General features: G+C 42.2%; 1 long non-coding RNA gene across 1 annotated transcript; it reads right to left on the bottom strand.

The window, feature by feature from the left end:
• Positions 1 to 829: 829 nt before the first annotated feature.
• On the bottom strand, positions 830 to 5,549 carry LOC128135495 (uncharacterized). Its single transcript, XR_008233095.1, has 3 exons — positions 5,463 to 5,549; positions 4,552 to 4,685; positions 830 to 964 (listed from the first exon to the last, which is right to left on the bottom strand). It is a non-coding gene; the product is annotated as an uncharacterized LOC128135495 (long non-coding RNA).
• Between the last annotated feature and the right edge of the window lie 21,796 nt (positions 5,550 to 27,345).

The following is a 27,345-nucleotide window of genomic DNA, read 5'->3' as shown; positions in this document are numbered from 1 at the left end:
CCTGAAACAAGGTGGATCCAAATGGAAAAAAATGTAGATGATTACTGGCCATCTGCCAAAAAGACGCTTGGGGACGTGAAATTTCTGGAATCACTGAAGGTTCATTTTGATCAAATATTCATATTCTGAGCCATGTGTCAACAATTTTACTGTTTAAAGACAAGGAGGTTGTGGAGGGGAATATTGACACCATCCTTCACGTGGGAGTTTGCTTTCAGACTTCTTATATAAAGGAAAATATGTTGTTAAAGAGGAATGGAGTTAACATTAAGATGTTTTCAAAGGAAGGTGCAAAAGTATTGGAGACACAAATTTCTTCCCTTGGGAAAAGGGAGCGTGGGGGGAGAGAGGTCGTAGTAATGCACTCAGCTTTGAAGTCAAGCATAACCATATGCATGACCATTTGGGAAATGCTTCCTGTATTTTCATTTCCACGGATTCATTATACTAATGCCAGTAGCCAGGACTACGTTTTTTAACTGAGGGAGCCACAGTCCTATGTTAATAGACTCACATGCCCAGGTGGAGTCCCAGGCTTGGGGACCTGAACTGGTAAACCAGCCAACACCTTCTGATTGCATCCACTCTGTGACACTTTGCTGCTCTGCTCCCCAAAGGCAGCACCTCCTCCTGAGAGAAATTGCCTGCTGTGTCCCATTCGGTCCCATTTTGCTTATTGCCAGATAGCTCACCCAGATCCACCTGCGATCAGCAATGAGTTTCTCTAGCAGACTATTTTTCTATTCCTGAGCATTCCACAAACCGCCCCTCATTTTCTCCAGTGGATTTGATAAGCGGTGTTACTCGAACATGCATCAGCTCACGAGCTATGCAGAGTGTGGTCGTGCAATTCATCTTCATTACCGCTCCAGTTTGACTGCACGCCTCCGTTACGTAGCACCGCACGTGACGGAGCGTTTTCTTCCTGGTAAGCTGAGCCAAAATGTGATAAACCAGGGAAGCTCTGTGCACAAACGAAATGGTGATGAGGGCTGTTTTGCCAGTGGAGGATTGATCGGTGCTCTACCTATGCTAGCCCTGCTTTCTTATCGCTTCCATTTCCTCAACATATGTGCTATGAATATAAGTGTGAAAAAAATTAATAAAAAGACAGCTACAGATGGAGGAATTTCTACGGCTGGGAGATCCCTCTGGGCTTACTAAATGCCAGTCTGAGTGCTGTTTTCTTTGGTAGGAGCAATGAGAAGGGAACCAAGACAAGGCCAGGCATTTGGGGCCGTCCCTAGAAGAGGACAGTGGCACTCCCAGGGCTTATTAGCTTGGGTTCATCACAGAGACGACCCACCTTCCACATCAGACTGTGGGCAGAAATGAGGTTTTAAACCTGCTCCCGACTGTGCAGACCCATTCTAACTGCCAGGCATTTGCATGTGGGAAATGTCAAATACAGCTTGGCAGTGGTCTATTTTTTACCTTGAATTTCCCTGCTGTCTCGGCTCCCCTGATTTCAGCCTTGTCCCCCTCCCTTATCCCCATCCCAGCGATGATTGTCAGCCATTGATAGGATTTGGCTCTATGTAACCCATGATGAGAAAGTGTTAATGAACATCAGAAACAACTACCCAGCCTGTCTGGGAACTGCACTCACTACTTCTGAATATTTCTGTGGCCTTCCAACTCACTTGTCAAGGCCTTCCCCCGCACATGTGCAGACCTAATGAGAAGTTTCTCCATTGCCCTTTTTTTTTCTCTAACCTAGACAGAGCTGTGTGTTGCAGTGTGAAACACAGGCTTCATACTCTCTGCCCTTAACAGTGTGTCTAACAGGGACAATCTGGCTCTTCTGATGCAATACATGCCAATGAAATCCCCATGACAAATACTTTAAAAAGGTATTTTTGGTTCTTTGTGCTCTGGTTTTATAACATTAAAATGCCAAGCTGCATGCAATAGTGCATCTAGACCAGCTCCGTTTGATCTAAAGCAAGATTAAATCAAGGTGAGAACCAAGTGATATTTCAGTTTCCCGTAGTTTTAGTGACTTAGCTTAGTGGCTTCCTAATCCAAAAACTGAGTTTGCACCTTTGTGATTAATAGTCCTTGATGGATATTTCTTTTGTTAATTTATCTAACTGTCTTTTCAACTGCATTATACTGGGGCCCCAGTGAGACCAAATAGGAAATGAAGACTGTCTTTACTAATGAGAATCCTCACTCTTGTTTTTTTTGTATTGATATCATTTAAACACAAGTGTAATACTTCTTTTTCTAATCTTTCAGAATAGCTCATTTCTGAAATTAGAAGAAACATAACAATTCCCAGCCGGAAATGTAGTATTTCAGGAAACGTAGACATTGCTGTAAATAAGGGCTTTGAACAAGAGGGAAAAAAAGACTTCTTAGCTTTAAATATAGCACTGTAATGAAAGATAATCGTGTAGAAAATTAATGACTGTGTTTTACCAAGCTGAACTGACTCTCCCCTTCTGCCCTCAGAATGGCCATTTGATTTTAACCCTGCTAAGAGCACCACATAAATAATTAAAGCTACCTGTTGGGATGAGCCTGAGGAAAGGGCAACGGGCAGGCAGCGCTGGGGACCCTGGTCCTGCGGTGCGGGGCTGCGTCCCCATTGCTCTCTCCAGACGCAGGGGACTTGGGGACGACTCCCCATTGCCCCTTAATCCACCTCCTCTCCTCCAGGGTGAGACAGGTCCGGAAATAATATCCCCATTTTATAGGTTGGAAAAACTGAGGTTTTTATGTTTATCACAGAAAAATTAGGACGAGCCGCGCGGGCATTATTTCGGCAGAGAATTAACGAGCTGGGAATGCCAGCACCCGTTCTGAAAGTTGTGCTCATGAGCTACCAAAAACAAAGGTGTTATGAAAGGAGAGGGAAAACACGGTTTTCTGTACTCCATTAAAAGTGTTGTTATGGTGCTCTCTGTTCTGTTACTCATTTTATTAGGATAATAATTTCAGTAAACTACATCTGGCTTTCCTGAGGGCTGTCCCCTCAGGTTAAACAGGCTGTCTAAAAATATCTCCCTTTTTTTTTTAAATGTTCCTCCTTTTTATCTTCCTTTTGATGGCTTTTCATTTGAATTATTTCTCTTTTTTTTTACGATTACATTAGCACGTTTTTCCCCTTAATTCTATAATCTTTTCAACTCTAGGCTCCTTTGTACTTTGTGCTTTTGTGCCCTTTTCTTCTCAAGTCCTTTTCATGTTTTCTCCCTTTTGTTTTTCCCTGGGAGCCTTTATTGTCATTTTATCCTTTATTTTTAGTCTTCAGCTGTACAGTAGGAAGTAATGCTAAGAAAATTGAAAAGGAAAAAGCTGCATAAGCCAATGTAGTAAAGAACAGTCATATACTGAGCCATAGGAGAACTTACAAAATGAAGGCACAGTGGTGAAGCCCATATACTTTTGGTCTCTGTGGTGCAATACTCATGAAAAATAAAACAGTGACATTTCCTTTAAAAAACAAAAAAGGCAAGCCAATAAACAAATAAAAAATCCACACCTGTGTGCATCTATGACTTTGCTATAAAAATGGCCTGGAAATGGACCACTTTGCGATAAGAATCTGAGCTAAATCCCCCACGCATTGAGATAAATCTATTTTTAAGGCACAGATGTGAGAGAATTTGCCTGGAGACTCCTACCAAGTGAGCAGAACCTGACAGTGACTGATTTTGGCTTGTGCTGGAAGCTGACTTACTGTTTTATGAGTTAACAACTTATTGTTTAAATGCTTTAATGCTGATTTAGGCCAAGAGTGCCTGCTTTGTATAAAGAGGTATAAAACCAGCTATCTTTTATATAAATCACATTCCTGACAAAGTCTCTTTTCCACTGAGGAGACAAACGTGGCCAATTAATATTGGGAATTTGGCAGATTGTTGCTACCAATAAACTGAACCATCTCTGTGTGCATCAAATCCCATCCTCCTATTTTACTTTTCCCTGCTGCAACTAAAATTGGAGAAAAATAGAAGTTAAAAAAGGGAGGCTCCGAGCAGCAGCTCCCAGGGATGAGTGCCGCACAGTGCTGAGCGCTCGCGCAGGCTCCCAATCTCACCCGCCGCGCAGAAGCCAACAGGAGCTGGGGACACTGTCGGGCTCTCACTATCTCTGATCTCCTCACCAGGGCTAGCAGAAAGACCTTGTTTTCTTTCTTGCTTACTGTTTTTGTGCCCCTCCTTACGAATTGCTCCCTCGGTGCTGTTGGTTCCCACCAAGCCCAGAGCCATGGGCAGGTCCAGCCTCCACTCCCCTTGGCAGAGCTGCTCCTTTAGTCCTGTAGTCTGTGAAGGTCTTTGTAGCAGAGCTTATTTTTAAGTATTGGATAGCATTAAGTATTGTTAAGACATATGTGAAAATAATCTCATTGTTTCAGTATGACTTGGTGCAAAACTATTAGCTGAAACTATGAACTGGGAGGAAAGAACAGAATTGGGCTGTGGGGTAAAGTCAGTTCAAGGGTTTTCTCATCAGATCAAGCAGGTTCTAGATACATCTAAAGCAACAGGCAGGAGGCCTGGACTGGAATTCAGCTTCCAGTGTCTAGAAAGAGTCACTCACCAGCCCCAGTACCATTACTTGTAGCCAGCAGGGCAACGTCGAGGTAGAGCCAGTGTCCCATCCACAGGCTTGAGCTGGAGCTCAGGCTCAGGCTTGTAACCACTCCACTGCTCATCCCTTTTTGCACCAGGCCACTGTGGGAGGCAGGAGGCACAAAATGTCCAGAAAAAAGTCTAAATGTCTGCCACTATGGACTTGCAGGGCTCATGTGATTAGCCAGCTGCATCCAACTGTTCTACAAATATCTCTCCCCCCACCCCCAAAAAAATCATAAATTACCATCTAAGTTAAATTCTTCAGTCAGAAGCCCTGTCAGAATGATACTGTCATAAATTTTTATGGAAACATAACCAGGGATGATGAGTTCTTGGGCTGTGATGTTTATTAAAGTGTTTATTGGAACCTTGCTGTACAGTAACAAATGATATCGTAAAACAAATTGGGCTGTTTCTAATCAGCGAAACAACACAAAACTGAGATATCTGAGGCAGATGCATTTCTTTCTTTCAATTTCCATTCCATGAAAAATTACCGATATCTTTCTGAAATCTTTTCAATCACACTGAATTTAGAGCAGTGTTCTAGCAAGAATGTCCTTTCTCCTATCCTATATATTTCACCACCTATTCTGTAATTATTTTGGTCTACTTCAGAGTCGACACATCCCTGAAGTCAATCCCTGTCTTTGTTATGAGTCTAAAATTTTCAATAGTCACGGCTTATAAACTCAGAGGGGACCACTGCAGATATTTAATATGTCTTAATGTTTTATTCAGACTGTAATTCCCTAAATTATTTTTCATTTGAGCTAGGTGTTTAGAGGGTTAAATTCAACCTTTTCGAGGATCACACGGTCGATCATAAAATCTTGGTAACCCTGCTTTCTGTGAGTGATGGTCCCCTAGCCATACCTTATTCTTTTTGAGATGCAGGTCCATCTTAGCACATCTAGCTCTGAAGACGTTACTGATGTCCTCTGTGTTGGGCTGTCATATTTCTTCTCTCTGCTCTCCTGTTTCCCTCCTCACGAGCCTCTGCTCGTCCTGTCTGCTGAGACTGTAAATTCTTTGTCACGGCGGCTTTCACGGCCAGAGCTTTTGCCAGCTTTGCGCGGCTGCCATCGCGGTGCCGTGGGGCCGGTGCACGGCTGACGGCTCCGGTTTGTTCCCCGTGGCCTCGCAGCGAGAGCTTGGGCTGGCAGCAGCCGTGCCAGCACACGGGCAGAGCTAAGACATCAGGGCTGGGAAAAAAGGAGTGCTTTGCTCAGAGGTCAAGAATGTTTATGTCAAGTGCACAGGTAGAGGCACAAAAGGCTTGCGTCGGCTGGGGGAGAGAGGTATCAGGGACCAGGAATGGGAAATGCCTGGGGAAAAGGGAGAGAAGGAAGAGGGCTGAGTGGTGCAGAGGGCTGGAAAGTTTCGGTGGTTTGGGGAGGTTTGGGGACACTACGGAAGACTTTCGGTGGTGCTGGGTGACAGTACAGGTCTGCTCCCTCCTCCTCCCTTCTCCCCGTGAATCTGTGCCCTTGCACAAACGGCGTGGGGAGGGGGGTGAAGGTAAAGACATGGAGATCAGCGGTGCAACGAGCCCATCCCTCTCTTTCCACCCTGGAGAAATCCCCCCCCCACGGCACCACAGCTGGAGCCCAACCCCTGCGCAGTGGTGGATCCAGCTGTGCAGGGAGACAGAGGTGTCCGCTCCGAGGGTAGCTTGGGTGGCTCGGACAGCCGGTCCCCGTCCCTTCCAGCAGAAAGGACAGGCAAAAGCAGGCAAAAGAGCCAAAGCTGGGGCAGCCGGTGCCGATCATAATTTTGCAGCCACCGGCAGTTAGCCGTCCAAGGTAGCTACGTGCTCTGCCTGCGCCTGAACTTTGCTCCGGCCGATCTCAAGGTGAAAGGATGATTCAAAATGATAAACTGTGTATGTGTATCTACTGGGAATAAGGGATATCTTTTAGCTTTGGAGACTGGCGAGCGAGCTGAGGAAAACCACTTTAAATAACATGAGATGTGGAAGCATATTTTACCTGTTTATCAGCATTTGATCTAAACCTACTTATATCTATTTCTGCATATTCTACAGATGCAGAATTGAGGCTTAGAATGAGTGGTGGTTTAGGCTGAGCGTATTTGTCCTAAAACACCTCATCTTCCCCACAAACAATCCCTTCAAAATGCAGATCTGTGGAAAGAAGGTTCATGCTCACCCCAGCATGAACGAACGCTGAAGCTGCTGTCACACGCACTGTCACGTCTCCGGCCACAGTCTTGCACGGGTACACAGTGCTCATTTTTCAGCCACAACTTTTATAATTCCCTGCCTAACACAAGCTGTGAGAGGGAGCAACTTCCTTTGACACGCAGATTTTCTGTTTACACAGGTAACTTCTACCTTGGAGACTGGAGCAGGGGGGGGCAGGGGGTCCATCCCCATCAAAATTTTATAAATCTTGCTAAGATTTTTTCATTACTGTTCTGTCTTAATAGTAATATGAATAATGCAATGGAGGTAACGACAAGCTTCATTCAAACTTGTTGCAACATGTAAGAGTTTACAGCATGTCATAACTATTATATAAGAAAACTTCCATAGTTTTTCTTTTCTCTTTATTTTTAGGAGGCTGGAGAGTGTTCCCAAGTTCTCATGAGTTTGTGCACTGGCACAGTAGTCTTCAGTGGGGATTTTGCTGGTTAATCCTTGCAGAGATCGACATGTGGTGACAGGGGCTGAGCATGAAAAGGAGCACATTGGAGAAAGTTAAGATACTAAAGGCCTTTTTTTTTTCCTGACATACAACAATTTAATATTCTCATCTTGTTTAATATTATCTTGATGATGAGTAACCTATAGAGAATGCCTTTTCTTGTGCTCTGTGACAGAACTCTCTTGAACCTCCCTTGTGTGCAACGTGCACACACACAAATGCACCAAAAACTTTCTGTTGCCATCCCTACCAGCTCAACGTTGTATTTGTCCATGAGTCAGCTCTAGTGTGATGTGGCAAAGATTTACAAAACTCGAGTTGAAACCTGGCTGGAAGGCAGCACGTTGTAACTGAGCAGAGAGGCCAATGCCAGCAATCTCTTCGTGGAGAGAGATGTTTGATTTTCTTAACTTGGACAACACAGTAGTCAACCAGGAGGCTCAGGGTTGACCCAGAGATACCATGTGAATATGTCATTAAAAGCCAAACTTTCGATAATCCTTGGTTTTAGCATTGCAGATAGAAAGACCGAGGAAATCATAGCAATATTTGCACGTTATTCTCTAAATATTTCTTCACTACCGCAATACACTCGTACCCGTAATTTACTGCCCTCTGCAACAAAAGACAAAACTGGCCTTTCTTCACAAAATGGGGGCACGGGATGGAAGGCGGGACATAACTGACAAAACCAGAGAAAGGACAAAGTTGTACGCCAACTCCGAGACACGAGGCAAGGCCAGAGCTTGCAGTGGCAACAGAGTGCTGGGGGACGTGACAAGGGAATTCCTGGTGGAGGTGGCGTGGGGAGAGGCATGGGTGAGCCAGACAGGACTAAACAGCTACATTTGAGATGGTCCAGAGGGGAGGGAGTGTAATCAGTGTTAATTAATTACGCTGCGTTTATTTTTACTCTGTTATTCAGTGCCCCAGGTGCTTTACTGGTGGAGAGGGAAGGCACACTAATAAATTGGTATTGCTGCTTATTATTATGTACTAATTTGTTGCAGCAGTTTGTGGGATTTTTTTTAAAGCAAGTCAATAAAGATAATATTCCTCAAAGGTGATTTCCAGATAAGAAGGCAGTTTATCAGTACTCCCAAATTTCAGCCAGCTGTCATTAAGTGTGTCTCGTCAGCTTGTGAAGGGCTTTGTAGCTGGGTCAGGGCTGCTGGAGACGGCTGCAAGGTTGCTAAGGGAACCGCTCTGTCCTGAGATTCTTCTTATGCATCAAACTTTCATCTTGCAAAATTTCTGTAGGCAAATCACTGTGAGATGAATGCTAATATGCTGCACAACTGGGACAAGTAGGCTGAGGTAGCTAGAAGGTCTGAGTCACATTTGTTTGATTTCATTTTCGTATTAGGTGTGTGCACAGATGCATATCTAAGAGGACATAAATATATGGTATTACACATGCATTTGTGCTTCTGATATACTGTACTACAGGGATTGTCATTAATAATATTTGGGCTTGGTGGGGGGGACATCTAGGGTTTTTTGGAAGGTGCTGCACCAAAAAAAAATCAATGTAAAGGTTACGAGAACAACCTTAAGTTTGGTGGGCTTTGGATCAGACTGAAGTGCAGGCAGTCTTACTGGAGCATTTCTGTCTCTAAAACAGGAGGCAATAGGCACAGACAAGCAATACGGCTTGAACTGTACAACTCGTGGAGCTGAAAAATTTTGGCCAAGAATTTGAAACAAACTTACCCTTAAGAAAAAGGCAATAAACCCTTTAATGTGTGCAGAGAGTAGATCACATGTCTCTTTTTCAGGTCTCACCTTATCAGAGAGGTCCATAGACAGTCTAGCACACTGCACACCATTTATCTATCTCAAAAAGTAGAGGGGTTGAGTGAACCCTGCTGGGATTTAAACCTTTGTTTCCAGGGTGTCTGGATATTTCAAAGCTGATACTTATACTACTAAGCCAACCCCTCTGGCTTAGTTCATTATACAGTGCAGCAGCTTATAGTGAACTCTGACCTGTAGTGAAACTCTTGAAAGTGACAATCCGGAAGAGTTCCAATCTTGGTGCTAGCTTCCAGCAAGAGTATAATTGGTTTATAAACAATTACAAAAGTTACAGAATTTAGTGTACTTTAACTATTGCTTGCTGCAATTCTTTAATGCAATATTTGAATTTTATACAAGCCTTCATCTTCAAGAAGTCTTACATTGAAATGACATGTCTATGACATGGGATACAGTCCATCAAGAGAGCACTGTGATTCCTTTTTGGCCTCAGAAGTTCCCTTGTATTTTCAGCAACTAGCTAATGGGCTGATTTAACATCAGTAAAAAATTAAAAATTAAATGTTTGAAAAGATTCCTTGTCAACCAAGATCACTACCCCTAAAGAATACAGGCTTGACAGACCATCTGACTATTATAAATTGCTCAGCTCTGCAATTTCCAGGAGCACAGAAGTCGGCTACAACATAGTCTTGTTTGTGTTTGTACTGATGAGTCTGAGATTGATGCAGTTCATAAAGGCGAACAGATAACTTTCAATGTCTGACTTAGATCAGCCTTCAGCAGACTGTAAGAAGTAAGTTTTGACCTATATCAGGATTAAGACCTGCAGCATTCCAAATTAAAGTAAATTAAACTTTTGTCATATCATCTGGCTCCACTAGAAAATTCAGTTTACAGGCAGAGTCTGGGCATGCACCTCCATATAGGGAAATGGGTGGCAGTGGAAGAGAGGATCATGCATTTTTCTTTGAAAACATGGTTCTTTGAAATTATGTAATTCAGAAATATGGCATTGTTATTATAGCATGATAATCCATGGATAGAAATGAGGCAAGGTTTGTAGGGGGAGATAATATCTTTTATTAGACCCAGCAGATTGTTGGAAAAAAACAGACAGTCTTCCAGCTACAAAAGCCATTTTTCAAGGCTGAAATAAAAGCAGCATCTTCAGTGTTAAAGGCAACTGAACAGTTGGTCTGAGTTTAACTTGATTACATTAAATAGTTAGACTATCTGGGCAAGAAAGTGGTTGGTACCTGTGGAGCAAAAGAGTGGTGTAAGCGAGGATAAAGTTGATAAGGTCATTAGCTCCTGTTGGGCAAAAAGAGAAAAAGACAGGTAATTCATTGTCTGTGAAAGATGGAGGGGCTTGGGGAGGGAATTACAATGTGCCATAAAGCCAGTCTCTCTATTTAGTCTGTAATTTTTAGTGTCCAGCAGGGGTGTGCATTTTAGCTCCCCCACTCCTCTTCTGAAGGGGGTTTGTACATCTCCCTGGAGGGTTAGGCCTGAGCAGTTGCAGGTAGAGTGGCTATTTTGTGAAAAGAGTCCTTCTGCTAACTGGGAGCTTCTGTCCTTTACTGATGATCTCTGTGAGTTTTTTCAGTGTGTGGTTATTGTGATTTTACTGCCATGGAAACTACATGGGTATCTGTCTCACTGGCCAGTGCATAGCGTGTGCTGGGATGTGCTTGTGCAGGAGCCAGAGGTTTTGATGCTTCTGTAGTGGTGCATTTACCGTGGTGGTCATGGAGGTGCGTTGGCAAGTCTCACATGTGTCGCTCAGATGCCGTATGGTTCACAGAGCCATTGAAATTTTGATTGGAGGAGTGCTCACTTAGTCCAGAGTCCTGCTTAAGCAGGTCTATGGCAAACACTAAATCAGACTTTGTGGCTTTGTCTAGCCAAGCAAGTATTGAAAACTTGCAAAGACAGAGATTCACCACGTCCCTGGGAAGCCTGTTCCACTGTTGCCCTATGCTCCTAGTGAATGTCATTCCTGATGTCCACTCTGAACCTTCAAAGCTGTGATTTGTGGCCATTGCATGTTTTTATACCATCTGCTGTCTACTAGAAAATTGTGGATCTGTTGACTTTGTAACTCCCCTTCAAGCTGTTGTAGGCTGCTCTTAGATTCTCCCCTTATGGATCCTCTTTAGCAGACTAAACAAACCCAGCTCCTTTGATCTCTCTTCATTGGCTATAAGCCCCGTGCTCAAGCTGTCACGGTGCACTCCACCAAACCTTCCACAGCTTTTTGAGGGTGCATTCTGTGTCATCATCCATGTTGTTCATGAAGATATTGGACAGTATCAGCCTCACAAGCACATCAGCCATATCTTTCACCACCTGCTGAGGAGTCCCATCCAGCCCTATGGATTTCAATACATTGTTGGCTGTCCTCCCCATATAGCACTGATGTGTGCAGAGATCTGGGAGCAGGTTTTCCCTGAGACAAAAAGTCATTGAGTACTTCAGCCTTTTCCATACTGTCCATCACTAGGTTTTCTCCCATTCAGAAATGGACGCACATTTTCTCTGAGTTTCTTTTCACTTCTGTCATGCTTGTACAATCGCATCTTGTTAGCTTTTATGTTCCTTTCCAGTTTTAGCTCCAACCGGGCTTTGGTCTTTCTGGTTTTGTCCCAACATGTCTGAGCAATACTTTTATACTTTTCCTTTGTTGTCTGCCCTTGTTTCCACTTCTTATGTGCTTTGCATTTTAGTTCATTAAGAAGCTCCTTACTTAGCCAAGTGGGCCTCCTGCCAAAATTCCCAGTCTTCCTGAACAATGGACTGAACAAGCAGTGCATGTTGACCTCCAGAACACTTGCTTTGGGCAGTGAACTTAGTGAGACTGGAGGGGGTAAGGGTAGGGGTGGGAGGCAATGTGCTGCCAATTTATTTTCCAAGGAAGGAAATAAATTCCAACTTTCTTCAAGTATGGATGATAATTCAGTAGTATTTTCAAGGCTGGGGTGTAACCCAGGCAGCTGCATACAACTGATGTGACTTTTTGAATGAAGTGACTTTGTATATGGTAGTATGGTGGTTTGGTTAAATACGGGGTCTATTTTCAGAGTTGCCTCACACGTGACGATCCTTTTTTGGTAGCTCTGGGGGGCGTTGGGTAGATGTTGTAAGGAGTTCCTCAAAGCTAATACACCGGTGTTTCAGAATCTGAGTGTATACCCTAACCTTTTTGTTTTGTTTTAAATGATTGATTGGTGATTAAATGGCTGTAGAGGTGGGTGCACTGGTCTGGGCTCTGGATGTATTCTATCTATTCTTTATGATCCTGGTTGTGACCAGGAAATTAGTGTTTGTGCAGAAAGCGATTAATGCTGTGGTGGAAATCGATAGGGATTCTAGGTTTTCAGTCCAGATGATGAAGCTTTCTTAGGTTTGTTTGTAGTTATTTAGAATCTCTTTTTCATGGTGACTCCTACAGCATATTGTGGGAGCATGGTCTTCCAGCTGTGAACATGTCTGAAGAAAGCATTTGTTATTGAAGGCAAAGTTTGGGGAGCTAAGGGTAAAATGCATAAGCTGGTCTTGGTGCTGAGGTGCTCTTTCTATCCTACAGAAGCTTCTCTATTCTAGTCTAGCATTCTTCATTGCTCTGAAAGTACCTACTACCTTTTTTCACTGCTAAACATAAACATAAAATCTAGAACAATTTTCCTCTACTTGTTTTCAGCTTTGAAGAACACCACTTCTCTTTCAAACCTAATAAAAGATATACCTGTTTTTCTCTTCCAGCTATATCAGTTGATCTAATAAAATGTATTACTTCTCTCTACAATCCTCTTCTTCCTCTGACTCAAAGAACATAGTGGAATGGATGTGAATAGCTGCTCCAATCCGCTCTTTCATTTGTGTCTCCTCTCATTGAGCCACTTGCATGGGAATAATGGCAGCATAATTTAGGTTGGGAGATTTCTTGAGGTCATCTATTCCAATCAGTTACTCGAAGCAGATCTAACTCAGATTAGCTAAAGGTCTTGTTCAGTTATTTTAAATGTCTCCAATTTTCTCCATGCTCCACAGCTTTCTGAGCAACCTGTCCCATGTTTTATTACTCTCACTGTAGATCTTTTTTCCTTAATATCCAGTCAGAATTTGCATTATTGCAACTCGTATCTATTGCTTCTCGCCTGCCACTAAGCACCTCTAAGAAATCTGGTCCATCTACTCTATACACTTCCCCGAGGTAGATGAAGGCTGCGCTAAGATCACCAGGTAGCCTTCTTGTCTTCAGACTTGACAAATGCATTTCTCTTAGCCCCTCATACATCATGTGCTCCAATAGTCAGTCATCTTGGCAGTCCTTCACTGTCAGCATCTTTCTCATACTTGAAACTCCAAAGCTGCATCCAGTACTGCGGATATGGTCTCACTGGTACTAAGTATGAAGAGACAATAGCTTCCCTTTCTAGTCTTGCTAGCTACACCGTTGCTAGTACAGCTTGTATGTGGTTGGTCTTTGAGGGTTCACTGCTGACTCATGTTCAACTTCTTGTTCACCAAACCCCACAAATCTTTTCCTGCAAAGTGCTTTCTGTCCATTTGGTCCCCAGCCTGTACTGGACTTGTGCAAGGGATTATCCACTCCCACACACAGGACTTTGCACTTACCTATTTTGAATTTCATGAGGTTCACCTCAGTCCGTTTCTCCAGCCTGTCCAGGTCTGTGAGTGGCAGCCCTGCTTTCCAGCATATCAACCACCCTCCTGCTCCCCATTTAGTGTCATCTATAAACTTGCTGAGGGTGCACTCCATCCTAGTGAGCAGGTTGTTAATGAAGACGTTAAACAGTCTTGGCACAGGTATCAATCTCTGTGGGACTCCACCAGTAAAAGACCACCGGTTGGACTTTATACTGTTGATGACAACTGTCTAAGCCCAGCAGTCCAGTCAAATTTTTATTCACTGTATTGTGCACTTATCCCATCTGTGTTTCACCAGGTTGGCTGTAAGGATGCTATGGGAGACAACGTAAACAACCTCCACCGCTTTCAGCTCATCCACAGATCTGTTCATGTCTTCATAGAAAATTAAGCTGGTTAGGCAGTTTTCCCTTGGTCAATCCATGCTGTTCTCAGTCACCTTCTCATCTTGCCCGTGCTCAGAAATGACACAATCCTTCCAGGAGAATTTGCTTTATAATCTCCCCGGGGACTGAGGTGAGGCTGCATGGCCTCTATTTACATGGATCCTCCTTGCCCTTCTTGAAGACATGTGTGACGTATTGGCTTTTTTCCAGTCATTAAGAACCTCCTCTGATCAAAGTCTTTTGAGGGTGATGGAGGCCTTGCAATGTCATCAGACAGACCGCCTGGCACCTTTGCCTGCATCCCATCTGGCCGCATGGACTTGTGCGTCCAGTTGGCTGAAGTCATCCCTGACTCGATCTCCTTCTACTGTGAGTGGTGTTTTGTTCACAAAGACTCTGCTAGTAAGCTCAGGAACTTGGGAGGGCAAATCTTTCCAATAAAATATGAGGCAAAAAAAGAATTTAGCACCTCAGTCTTTACCAAGTCTTCTGCCACTAGGTTTCCGGCCCCACGGTTGCCTTTGCCTTTTTTTTGCTACCAATATACATCTTGCTGCTCTTCACATCCCTTGCTAGTTTCATCTCCAGTTGAACTTCCTTAACTCCATCCCTGCAGGCTCAGGCAATGTCTCCATATTACTCCTGGGTAGTTGTTCCCACTTCTTCCTTCCATGCCCTTATCTGCTGCACCTGAGTTCAACCAGGAGGTTCCTGCTCATCCACACCGGCTGCCTCCTTCATTTGCTTGACCTCCTGCACATCAGAGTGGCTGTTCCTCTGCGCTGAGAAGGTCGTCTTGGCGATCAACCAGCTGTCCTGGGCCCCTTTGCCCTCCAGGACAAATAAGTAGTAGGACCAACTACTAGATTTATAAGAGCAAGTTAAACTATTTTATTGTAGTTTCAGTTGATTGGCATGCAAAGGTAAGAAAGAAATCAGCTCAGTAGGGCTAGAGGCAAGAGATAAAATGTCAGAGGGGACTTGTGTTCAGAAGAAACCTTTGTCTTGGCTTCTAAATCTGAGAAACACAGGCATCAAGCAAGAAAAATTTTACATTAAGAACTTTCTTTTTCTTTTCAATTTACTTTGATCAATATACTATTATCTCTACTAAAAGAAACACTCTTTCTATAAAAAGGTGCAGTATGGAACTGCCCGTTAACCAAGAAGCCAAGAGTGATTCTCTCCAGAAGAATATTTTCCAGTGAAGACATCCTAAGTTGAAAAATATCTTCTATAAAACTTCAAAAAATTGATGTGGAAGAGACAGCTATGCTGGTGTCTCTTACTTAGGCAGGTTGGTTCTGAAAAGTCTGCTGAGACCCATTTTATTTGCCCTCTCAGTTTACTTTCCCTTATGTTTACACATAAGTTTTACATTTTGAGTCTCAGTGGCTTCTGAAGATGTTTAAAACATATTCTAGTTTTGCACCTAAAATAATACTCATGCCACTATATTTAAGACTTGATTTTGCACAGCAAAAATCCTACAAATTAAGTAATAAGAGTGAAAAATTTAAAAATATCTGAAAAATCACTTCTGAGCGTGCTTGTATCTTCAGCTGAATATAAGCAGAATAGAGTCAAGTCCCAGCTCTTCCGTGATGCCATCCCACACCCTTTGTCCAGGACCAGGTTGAAGAATGGTGAAAACAGTCCCTGAGAAAATTCACAGGATGACAGTGTAGGTCTCCCATCACAGGCACACATGAAAGATTGCTTTGTCTTAAAGAAGTGAGAGCGGTTCTCTGTTATAAACCAAACTACTTTTATTTACGTTCTTTAGCAATTTGTAAACTCTTGACTGTGGCACTGGGATTTGGGGGGAGAGGGAGAAGAGGTGTTGCTGGCTTTTTTTAAAGTTAGTAATTTAATGTCTCTTCTATTTTAAATCAAACCCTATAAGGGAACTTCAGCTCAGGCTAAAAACCTATCAGCCAAAAGGAGAAACCTGTGACATGGGTCTGAGGATCATTGTAGCCCATGTTAGCATATAGAGACCCCAGTATAGCAAGAGCCTGGATTTCATTTCAGTATGCATTGTCAATGTTTCTACCTCCACTGCTTTTCTGTCCTCTTGACTTGGTGACGTCCTTTCCTTACTACTAACCCCCTCCTCCAGTTTGAGGGCTGCATGAATCTGCCCAGTCCTGTCACAAGGGTGCCACAGGTAGAAACGAATGTCCTCTCACTGCATGTTAAACCACAAAGTTACTTTCCTCCCATTGTACCTACACTGCTTAGGAACAGAGTAGAAATCTTTCGTCGAGTATTTCAAGGTTAAGCAAGCGGTGGTCTGCTGGCAAGTTCAGATTTCAATGACCATTTCCTGTTTGGGTTGGCTGCCAAAATTATAACAAAGCCAAAAACTTTGAAGAGGGCAGGCCAGATGGCATACGGGTTTGCAGACCTCTGCTATGATACTGGTCCTAGCTGATGCCAAACTCTTGCGCCTTAATTCTCTAATGTGGCTACCTTGCAGAGAGCATATATGCCCAGTTCCAGACCTTCATGGGAACCAGAAATGAATGCAATGTATCTCCTGAACCAGAAGCCATCTGGCTTCATTTTGCATTCTGCGATTAGCACCTCAGTGTCCATCATCCCAAGTCTGGAGGATGATTTGGTCCCATTAAAGGGTCTTCAAGCAGCTAGCTGCAAGATACAGCTGGCACCAGCTGAAAAGTCCCTGAAATCAACTAATTGCTTGACTCTGGCAGTGGTATGTTCGCTCCCTTGCTGCGAGCTCTGTGGATTGTCCTGCTTCCCATGTCATTCATCCACCTTTGGTCTTGCAAGCTTCAGTGCGCTCATCCACACTGATGCAGGGAGGACAACCTCATTCAGCACCATAGCCATTCATTCAAGGCTGCCTGAGAGTGTTACAGGCGAGCACGTTGCAGACCACTTAGAGACAGGACAGATGCAAGAAGGTCCTTGCTAGCAATGGTGTAAGTGTTTCTGGGGTAGATATCAGACTTGTCAGCAGCCCAGACGCCTTGCAGCACGAATACACACAAGGTACCCTTGGAGGCACTGCAGGGCCTGCAGGAAAAACACAAATTATCATCTCCGGTGTGCTGTGTTGGCCATCAAAAGCAATCTTGCAGGTGCCTTGATATCCACACGCCAAACTGCCTGCCTGAAAGCACCACCACATACCCAAGCGTGCTGAAAACCTGCCAGTGCCTCCATTTTGGGTCAGAGTTCCCTGAGCGCCTAAGCAAAGGCTTCCAAATGTACTAAAAACAGTCTTGTGTCCAGAGAAATAAACGTCCACTTCAGGTCCGTTGCACTTCCGACATAACTCGACCTTACTCCTCACAAAGGCCCCAGCAGGTTAGCTGTGGTCTAAGTTCTCCTGGGTCACTTGGACCGCAGTGAGATCAATTAAATTCACAGCTGTGCCCACCTTCGGCATAGTCGTCAGTGCCGGGCAACTCCCCATCCGGAGCGTGGGATTGCTCTCTGGCAGAAGCCCAGGCCGTGCACTGCTCCCCCGGAGAGATGCTCTTCAGCTGATGTTAGGAGCCATCTCCGTTCCCATTCGGCCAAAAAGCTGTCTCCAATAGCTTCTCCTGGGGCTGTGCACTCAAGACTTGTTCAGTCCATTTGGTGCTCCTTCTCCCTCCTTCATCCTTCTCCAACCATCACTGCTTCTCTCTTCCTCCTCTGCTTTTTTAAAAAAATAAATAAAATCAAGTAAATGGAATGCAAAAGATGTCCCTGCAGTGTAAGATAGTGCAGTTAAATTCTCCAAAAAGGCAGAATTTAACTTTCCAGATTGACTGTTCCCTGCTACAGATCTACTATTCCTGCTTTTTCTAGTACTGAGTAAATATATTAAGGTTGTAACAACTACAATACTTCTCTATTAAAATTTTAAGAAATGCTTATGCCTTTGTGCATCACAGTTCACCACGTTATTGCTTATCTACCTGCAGCTGTGGTACAGATCATATCAAAACGGTACAGTGAATCAAAAATGGTAATAAATGACCTGTCCCACTGTCACACCATCTAATCCTAAGTTCCAACTACATGTGTGCTCCTTTTTTAAAAGTTTATCCTATATTCAATCCATAGTCCGACTGCTGTGCCTTTCTGGTTAAATTAAAGCAAAGAAAGATTGTTCATTTCTATCTATAAATTAACACACAAGGCAAATCAGAAGGTAGGGCAATGCTCTCTGTTAAAGACCTTGTAGATATAAGAAGCAATAACATATTGAACAACCTGGCTAAAATTGTGTGTGTTTGGCTTCAAAAAAGAAGCAAAAAATAATTTAAATAGCTCTCAATTAAAAGAATAATGAAGTTTGCCATTTATAGTTGTGTAATTATCGAATTTTCTCCACCTTGCACCATTCTCTAACTGTCTTTTATTGTTTGGCATGACTGTCACATTGGATATTGATAAAACAGTATCTCCTGGAAAATCCTTTTAATTGTTCCACAGATAACGTAAACACATGCCAGATTTTGAGATCTTTTACTTGGTTTTCACTAATCTGGTTTCTTTTAAATAGGATTTTTAAAACCCACATCACAATATATTACTGAAGGAAATCCAAAACTGCTCCTCAAGCTTGTATGTCATTCTGGGCAAGAGATAATTGCTTTCTACATATATTTTAAAAAGATCTCTGCAAAGTGACAGTGATTGGAAGTTCAGAAGAACAACCTCAAACATGCAGGCGAAGAAAAACCAACAAGGTGCCAGTGGCACTCGTAGGAACTGAGTGGTGAAGTAGTGTCCTCCAGGCCCAGCTCTCAGATGCTCTCGGAGAAGATTGCTTGGGGAAAACACTGAACTGAAAAAGTAAGTGATTTACAACCTCATTCTCATAAAATGACTGTCATTGTTCTTGCAGGCTAAAAAACTAGAGCAAGCACAATGGGCCACTGAGCTAAAAATGCAGTACAAATGAACTTCCATAATCACAGCCAGAAAAATCCTGCAGCTGGGCATATCTAACCTAGTCCTGCAAAGTACTAGGCTACCTTTGATATAGGTATCATGAAAATGGATGAATGATATAGTTGAATGAAATGGTACTTCAAAAATATCTTTTTTAATATAGAGAAACCACAGGCAGGACTTGGAGATAAGGGAAAACATTAGAATTAATTTTGTGCTCTTTCACCTTCATTTCATTTGCATTTTCTCTGCCATTCTTCTCCTTCTCAATGACTTGGGCACTACAAACCAGTGTAGTAATTAAGACTATTTTGGTATGGTTTGTATAGATTTTTTTCGCCCCTCTATAACCTGCATGTCTCTCAGATAATGCCTGAATCCCAATCCTTTCCTCTCAACAGCATGGTTTAAAAACAAACAAACAAAACCCCAACTACTTCAATATTGCTTTACCATATGTGTCAATAGGGTTTAATCCACTGCCATCCACTGAACTGCTGAATTTGGTCTTGGAAAAAAATTGTAAGATTGTCTGGTGTAAAACATATGAACCAAACAGTGATGATACAACAGAAGAGCATCAAAACCACCCCTAATCAAATATTTTGTCATGGTCCCTATGGAGCTTCTGCTCCTCAAGCTTCACCAGAGACTTTTTCTTTGAGTCATTCCTGCAGCCCATCCCAGTCTACAGTTTCAGTTCTTTTGTAGAACACAGCTATTCATGTTGCTTCAGATCCTGCTGATTTCTTATTAGTGCACCTGCAGATCTTTAAATCTGCCATCGCAGAGGCCCAATGAGCAACTGATTGCTTTGCAGATTTGAAGATAGATTTTATTTTAGGTGCCTAAAAATGCAGATGGGTATCTAGTGGGATTTTCAAATGCCCATCATCACCTAGCTCCCATAGCTTTTATAATTTCTTCTGCATTTTCAGAAGATAGTTTTATCTCTTTGGCAGGCCTTCAAGGTCAAGCTGGCACACAAATTAAAAACACAGGGGGAAATTAAAATCCATTTCTGCAAAGCTTATGATATTTGAACCTTGGAGCTTCTGTTTAGGCATGGTTAAAAATGGAAATGCCCTACTTCTTTTAAGTCATATTTTTTACCTAATAAATAATCTGCAACTTCTGGTTTTAGAAAAAATTCCAATTTTCTTACAGTTTCTCATAATATCTGACTTCCTGCAGAGCTGCTGCATTGTTCATCCAAATTCAAAACCCACATAAAGCAGCAAAAGAAAACATAAGTACATGAGTGATCAGAACTGTGCTTATTAAATCACTAGAAATTGTCCATCTGCTGATGACAAAGAGCTGATGTAACTTGGAGGGTTGCACTTTGGCATATATCATGAGAAGCCAGGATAACAGCCTACGCTCTGCAAATGTGTATATGTGTAACTGGAACTTCTTACAATGATAGAAACAGATCCATGAATAAATTTGTGCAGATTAGGATCATATAAAATGCACAGGCTTGTGTAAAGTCTTACAAAGGGACGTGACTAACTTGTACTGCAGTCTCTGGGCTACTGAAGTGGGCAGAAGGTTGAACGTGCTTTGGACCACCAGACCTTTACAACAATTATTGCTCTTTTGGTAGCATGTCAGGATGGTACCTGGCAAACCCTGGTACTTAACTAATGAATAGCAACCACCCCATTTAATTTTGTATAGAATCCCTGAACCATTGCATTACGTCCTGGCACAGTTTCAGCTGACAGGTCTTTCCTTCAACATCTCTTGGGGTCAGCTCCTTTTTCCTCTCCAGCCAGTCAGTGAGGAAACTCTGTTGAGCTTGCTAGTAATCAACCACTGAATGAAAGAGATTAATACAATCGAGCATAAAATATCAATGCAATTGAACAGAGTAGTCTAATTTTACTCCTGCCTTCAAACATACTGAGTATATGCAATATTTAAGTCTGAAATTCTTTTTAGCTTCGTTTCCTTGGGAAATGAAGCTTCTGCATATACACTACATCTTCAGACACTTTTCCTCTTCTCTCTCCAAACAACATCGAACCCCATAGGCCAAATTTATTTAATAATAATCCTATCTAATAGAAAGACGGTGATCTCAAAACATTCAGCTTTGGCAAGAAGAAAGACTCCACTATTGACTCTTTGGGGAAGGACTGCAGTGAACCTACTTCTCCCTACGGATAGGGGCAACCCCATGCCTCTGGCTCCTTCCCTGGCCCTCTACCAGCATGGCACCAGACCAGAGCTTACCTGGAAACCTCTCCTTTCCAATGGAGTCGGATCACCAATAGTTAAGGAGAAAGATTTTCCTCAGACCTACCATGGGAGTTTTCTTTTCAATTGGCAATTTCATTTTCTGGAAATTTCGAACAAGTGAAAAGATCAGTATTGGACTATTTTCTGCCAAAGGAATGCAAAGAATATAAGCAAAACAATTCAGACAGGGTAGAAAATACGTCTATGTTAGGCGCATTACTCCCAGGCCTTCAGGAGCATGATTTTATTTTAAACATGGTATTGCAAAATAAGCATACATGAGCTCATCCCTAATATTTCTTTTGCCTCGTGGCTTGACTGCTCCTTGCATTGTCCTTCAGTTTCCTTGCACCATCACAGGATGGAGTGCAGCAAATTACATCCACCAACAGACAGTCAACTCCAGATGCTAACAGCTACTAATTAGTAAGGGAGAAAGGGAGAACGCTGTTTTGCTACCTGTTGCCATAGCATTTAATAGACTCTGCTCCCTCAAACCCCACAGTTTTCCATCCCTCCTGCTCCCCAGGTGCCATTAGTAGAGAATAATGGTTCCCAAGCTGAGGTCTGCAGATCACAGATGGGCTGCAAAGCCACACTTTGAAAGGTTTCCTAATTGGTAGCACACGTGTGTTTTCCTGGCTGCCGCAGAGTATTAATGCTCGCTCCCTGGCTGGGTGAAAGCAGGTATATTCTCCAGCATGTGAAAGGCCCATGTTAGGTCCAGCTGCTCCTTATTGGTCTGGGGAACTAATAGGAGAGGAGTTCAATAGATGAATTTCTTGTTGAGCAGTGCTATGTTGCTTCAATAAAAAGTTGTGTCTAGAGGCAGTACTTCAAAACCTTCCTGGTTCCTGTTACGAGCTTTCAATACTATTAAACCAGGACAAAACCAGTACTTTGTCACGTACTTCTAAAACTCACTCACAGCATTTCTGAAACATACAGATACTGTTTGTTCATGCGTTTGGGTTTTGACTTTGTGTCTGTGTTTGCTGAACATCCATTTGTACCCAGGGAAAGTGATATTTATTTGAAAGAAGCTTATTGCTGAAAGTCAAGGTAAACCTGCCAGATGTTGAGACTTCAAGACAGAGAGGAAAGGGGTAGATATCACTGCCACGTCCAGTGACACCATGAAATCTTTCATCTACTGAATTGGTTTACATGGAAAAGATTTATTCAGTTACGTGTTAGGAAATTCAAACGTTGGCTTGTTTTCTATATTTATTCACCAATGTTGGACCCAGCTACTGTTTTCTATCCAGAAGATGGAACATACCTGTTTCAAAATGCTTATCTTAATTGCATTTGCACAGTAGCAAGAATTTTGTGAGAAGTACTAGTCACAAAGAAATACTAAAAAAGAGCAGGAAATCCTTAACAACTTTTATCACCAGCAAAAAATGGACAGTGTGTAACTTTATCTAATAAACCTGTTTTATTATTCTGAAGACATATCTACTATAAACATAACTGCTATAAATGGAGTGCATTACATTCACCACTGTGCATGAAGCAATTTGCTCAGCTAATTTTTCAGTGCATCAAATGCCTAACTTTTCAGGCCATATTTTTATATTCCATGACCAGGTGAACTTTGCACCACTTCAAAAAAACATTTTAAAGAAAAGTTGTTGAACAAAACAGTATCATCCTCCAAAATCCTGCACGAATTTTCCTTCCATATTAAATGGGTAATTAGGGCAAGAAATGGCCTTCCTCCTCCAGTGCCTACGACACAGTTTGGATGTGTAACTGCAGCTTTCCCTGCCACTGCAGACACAGCGGTGTTCTTGGCAGTCACAGCAAAGGATGGAAGGATTTCCATCTTTCCCCGTCCATTCTCTGCTCTGGTTTTATGTCTCCAGTTCCCACTTTGTTGCATAATAATTTCATCCACTCCCCTTTGTCTTACTATAACTATTCCTTCATTCTCTCTTTCTTTTCCCTTCCTCCTGTTCCTCTTCACCTGGGTGCATCTTCATTCAATCATGGGTTTTTTATCATAAACCCATGGGCCCTGGGGTGTTCAAGCTCTTCTCATGCCCTCTGTGGCTCCTCTGGTCTCTTGGCACATGTCCATGGCACAAACGGTCACCACGCATTGAGGGAATCTGAAGTACATAAGCACGGGAATTAACAACTTCATGACATTGATTTTAAGAGTCAGCTGATAACAACCCCTGCTTGCTTTCCCCAAGTCTCAGAGCCAAGTGTCAGCTGTGATAATTCTGGTTTTTAATCAGCTAATTTTGCTGAAAAGGTTAGCTGAGTCCAAGACAGTTGCTCAGGAGGAAAGGACACCAACATTACCTCCCTTAACATCTGAGCCAACAAGAAAACACTGGAGTTTCAGGACACGCCTGGGCTACTACAAGTGAAAATAAGCCCCTCTCATCACAGCAGTGAAATCCATTTAAAAAAATCTTATGCCATAGCTTTTCACTGTGTTGAAAATCTCTTATAAACATTATGGGGTAGGCTGATGAACTGTCAAGAAAGAAGGAAACGGTGTCAAATTCGGATCATCTCTCCAAATTCCTGTCTGCCGGGAAGCTTTTCAAGATGATGACAAATGGCTGCTCTGCACAGAAAATTAGCCTCAGCCAATATCCCAGACCCAGGTTTGGGACGAGGCATAAGAAGATAGAAAAACAGTCACCTCCATAAAGTTCAAGAGCCCTGCTGAAGAGCGTGGCTGCAAAACGGTGTTGGCTGAATTGGGCGTCAGCCCCGTGGGTTTTCATCCCTAGTGAGAAGCAGTACAATATGGCTGGAAACATCTCTCAATTCAGAAGACAAGACCTTTTCACCAAATTTCTTCATGTAGGTACCAGGACGTTAATCTCTTGGAGTCTTTCCTTTCAGTAAATCAATGCCTGCTCCTGCTCCCACTTGACGGGACACTGCAGAAGGCCATCTCCTAAAGCCACAGTCGGGCAGTCGTCAGTCATCCAGTGTCAGAGGGCTGTGTTTCAATCAATATAATTACTCTTCTCATACCATGAGCTCCCACTTCATAGAGTAGTGTAAATGCAGGGTCCAGCCTCCTGCGTGGCAGGTGGTGTGCTGCCATCCCATGCCCCGAGGTTTAAAAAGAAGGTAAGCATCCAAAGTTGAGAAAAAAAAATAATTTCTGGAGCATTGTGAGTGGATGTAACACACTGACACTGAGGAATGAAAATCAAGTCATGTTCTCACACAAGAGGAGAAAACTTTTCATCATCTGCTGATGCAAAGGAAATGTTTTCTCCTCCCTGTCTTTTTTTTTTTCTTATGCTGAATATACAAGCTCAGTTTTCAATTAAAATGTTTCACTTATTTCTGCTCGCTGCTTAGAAATAAAAGCAATGCATTGTATCAATTTAAAGGGAAAAAACCACAACGCTTGACAAGCACAGGACTGTCGAAATTAGTTCATTAGGCTCCATTCAAATGTTGTTTCTTGCTATGCTAAGCAACCAAAGTGTTTTAAGGCTTTTGAAATAAAATTGTTAATTGTTTGCTTCCCCCCCCCCCCCCCCCGCCCCTTCTGATACATTTTTGCTTTGATAGTTTGGGAACACGGTGCTAACTGAAAATCTTTCAAAGGAACTCAATCCTACTCTATAGTCTGTGAAGCTGAGACAGACATTTAAACAAAGTGAAATGGAACACATCCAGTTGGGGAAAGGCTGTTATTCATTACAGCAGGGATTTCAAGCACCACATGACCACCCATCTCCAAAATCCTCATTATCTGCCTGAAGTATCTGTCAAAGTATGTTTTCTCTATACAAGTTACTAGGAAAGGAAATCACAGGGACTAATCAGATACTGTTGCTGTTGCAAAATACTTGATGGAAGAGATAGAAAGGAGAAGTTACCCAAGAAAGGGGTAAAAAGAAAAAAAAAAGAAAGGAATAAGTAGCTGGAGACTATTGTTTAGGAGTTACAGAAAAAGGCAGAGCAGAACAGCAAAGCTGAAAGGCATAACCAGGATGGCAGTGATGGCAACAAAGCGATGCACTCAGAAAGTATAAAATGTTCATTGTTTTTTTGGGGTGGGGAAAGAGGAGACATAATGTTTGGAAGAACATATAAAAGTGCGCTTCATAAAAAGCATCATGGGTTCTTAGAATTAAAGGCTATTGACTCTTTCCAGGGGCTAAAAGGCTGAGTTGTTTCTCTGCAGTGTAGGTCCAACAGTTAGGTTTGGGATACATAAGAGTCTTTCAAAGGAGAAAATTTGGAGCAGCAATACTGAAAACACAGAAGAACTCTTAGGTTTTTAACAACTGTGTGCACCCATCGTGGCGCTGTGCATCTACCTTGTGTACAAAATAACCCAACATGCAAAGACAGAGAGTGTCTGTGCATAATGAGGGATCAGGGAGGGCGTAGAGACAGAATGTCTGTGATTCCTTCCCAGCTCTAGAAGCACAAACATATTCGCTCCGTTGCATAGCACCAGAAGCACCAAACCTGACTATTCTGACTCCGAAAGCATCCTGGAATTAAAAAAAGGAAGAAAAGAAAAAAAAGTAAACCACCTATAGAAGGAAATCTTTTTTTAATTGTTTCAGTTTTAATTATTTCCTATTGCTGTGACTAACCCAAGCAAATGCAATCTAGAAACATTTTTCCCTTTAACACAGTGTTTAATGTTAATCTGCTGTTCTCGTCACTATGTGGTGTTAATGGATACACCATCTAGTGTGTTTTATGGTACATTTAAACCAGACATCTGGAGAAATAGCCATCAGAGTACTTATCTCTAACACCTATTGTAAAAACAGACTTAATAAAATGAGAACAAATAACAGTGCTGGCAATTACCCTTATCGTGTGTATTCTGGCAAGGAAGGTCAAAAGGTTGTTGGTCTGTATATATATGAACTGATTTTCTCTAATACAGTTTCTCACCTGATTTCCCATAGGTTTTTAGAGGCTTTTTGTCTGAGGGGAGAGGGGGAGGAAAAGTTGGGTTAAGCTACAATATGCTAGACAATAATCATGTAACTAATATGAGAATCTGGTCCCCCTACCAAGTAGTCATTTATATTAACAAAGAGAGAAAGAATCTGTCAGAGTCTCAGAAGATAAAAGGTTCAGCAATTTCAGAGATTTTACAGATATGTACAGATGTGGGGAGGGAAGTCACAGTCTCAGCTGCTGTGCATTACTATCACACCAAACTTCAGCTATGATTTTAATACTATTTTTTGTTATAGATCTGTTCCAGGGAACATAATTTTATTTTTTTCACCTTTTTCTTTTTTTTTTTTTTTTAGAGCTTATGTCTGTTGTATGCATCTCTAAGCATCCTGATGCTCAATAACTCCAGAAGTATAACCAGGTAGGAACTGAAGTAGTAAATACAAGGAAATAGGTTTAAATCAGTACAGAGGTAATTCTCCTTTTCTCACAGTTCAGACCCAGGTTTAGAGGAACTACTATGAAGTCCTCTTCCTAAAAACAAAAGGAATGGTTTTTTTCCCCAGGTTGCCTGTAAGGAAATGAATCTGGATTAAATTCAGGCATGAACAGAATGTGGAACAAGTTTGCAAGACTATTTCCATTATGTATACACTCTAATTCTGGAACAAGAATGCCCTTTCTCTGTTTGATATTAACTCAGCATCTGTGTGGAGAATTAATCCAGAATAGCTATCGTAGTTAATTTCCCCTGGTAGAAATGCCCCAAACAAAAGAAATTATCTTCTCTTATAAATTGCAAGTAAAGAGATAATGAACAGATGCTTTTTCCATATATTATATCTTAGAAAACTTAAGCCCTCCACCTAATTCAAGTTTATTTCTCTCTAGAACCTATCTAGAATACAAATACTTGTCTGCATTCATGCTCATACTTCCCTACCTTTGTTTTTAAAACTATGCTTTTAAATACTATGAACATCACAGCACATCCTTGTATTGCATGGGCTAAGAAATATCTTATGGCCCCAGGAAAATAGAAGCTAGTTCTTAAATAAATATTCCAGCAGACTAACCTACAGGTACACAAGGTTTGATTGCAATTTTGATGAATATGTTGGTGAATTAAAAAACAAAACAAAGCCCTTCTCAGATGAACTTTGTCTAGCATCTACACTACTCTGA

Source organism: Harpia harpyja, chromosome 23, assembly GCF_026419915.1.
Source record: "Harpia harpyja isolate bHarHar1 chromosome 23, bHarHar1 primary haplotype, whole genome shotgun sequence".
Taxonomy (NCBI): domain Eukaryota; kingdom Metazoa; phylum Chordata; class Aves; order Accipitriformes; family Accipitridae; genus Harpia; species Harpia harpyja.
The sequence above is the reverse complement of the archived record's forward strand: the minus strand, read 5'-3'. Positions and strand labels throughout refer to the sequence as shown.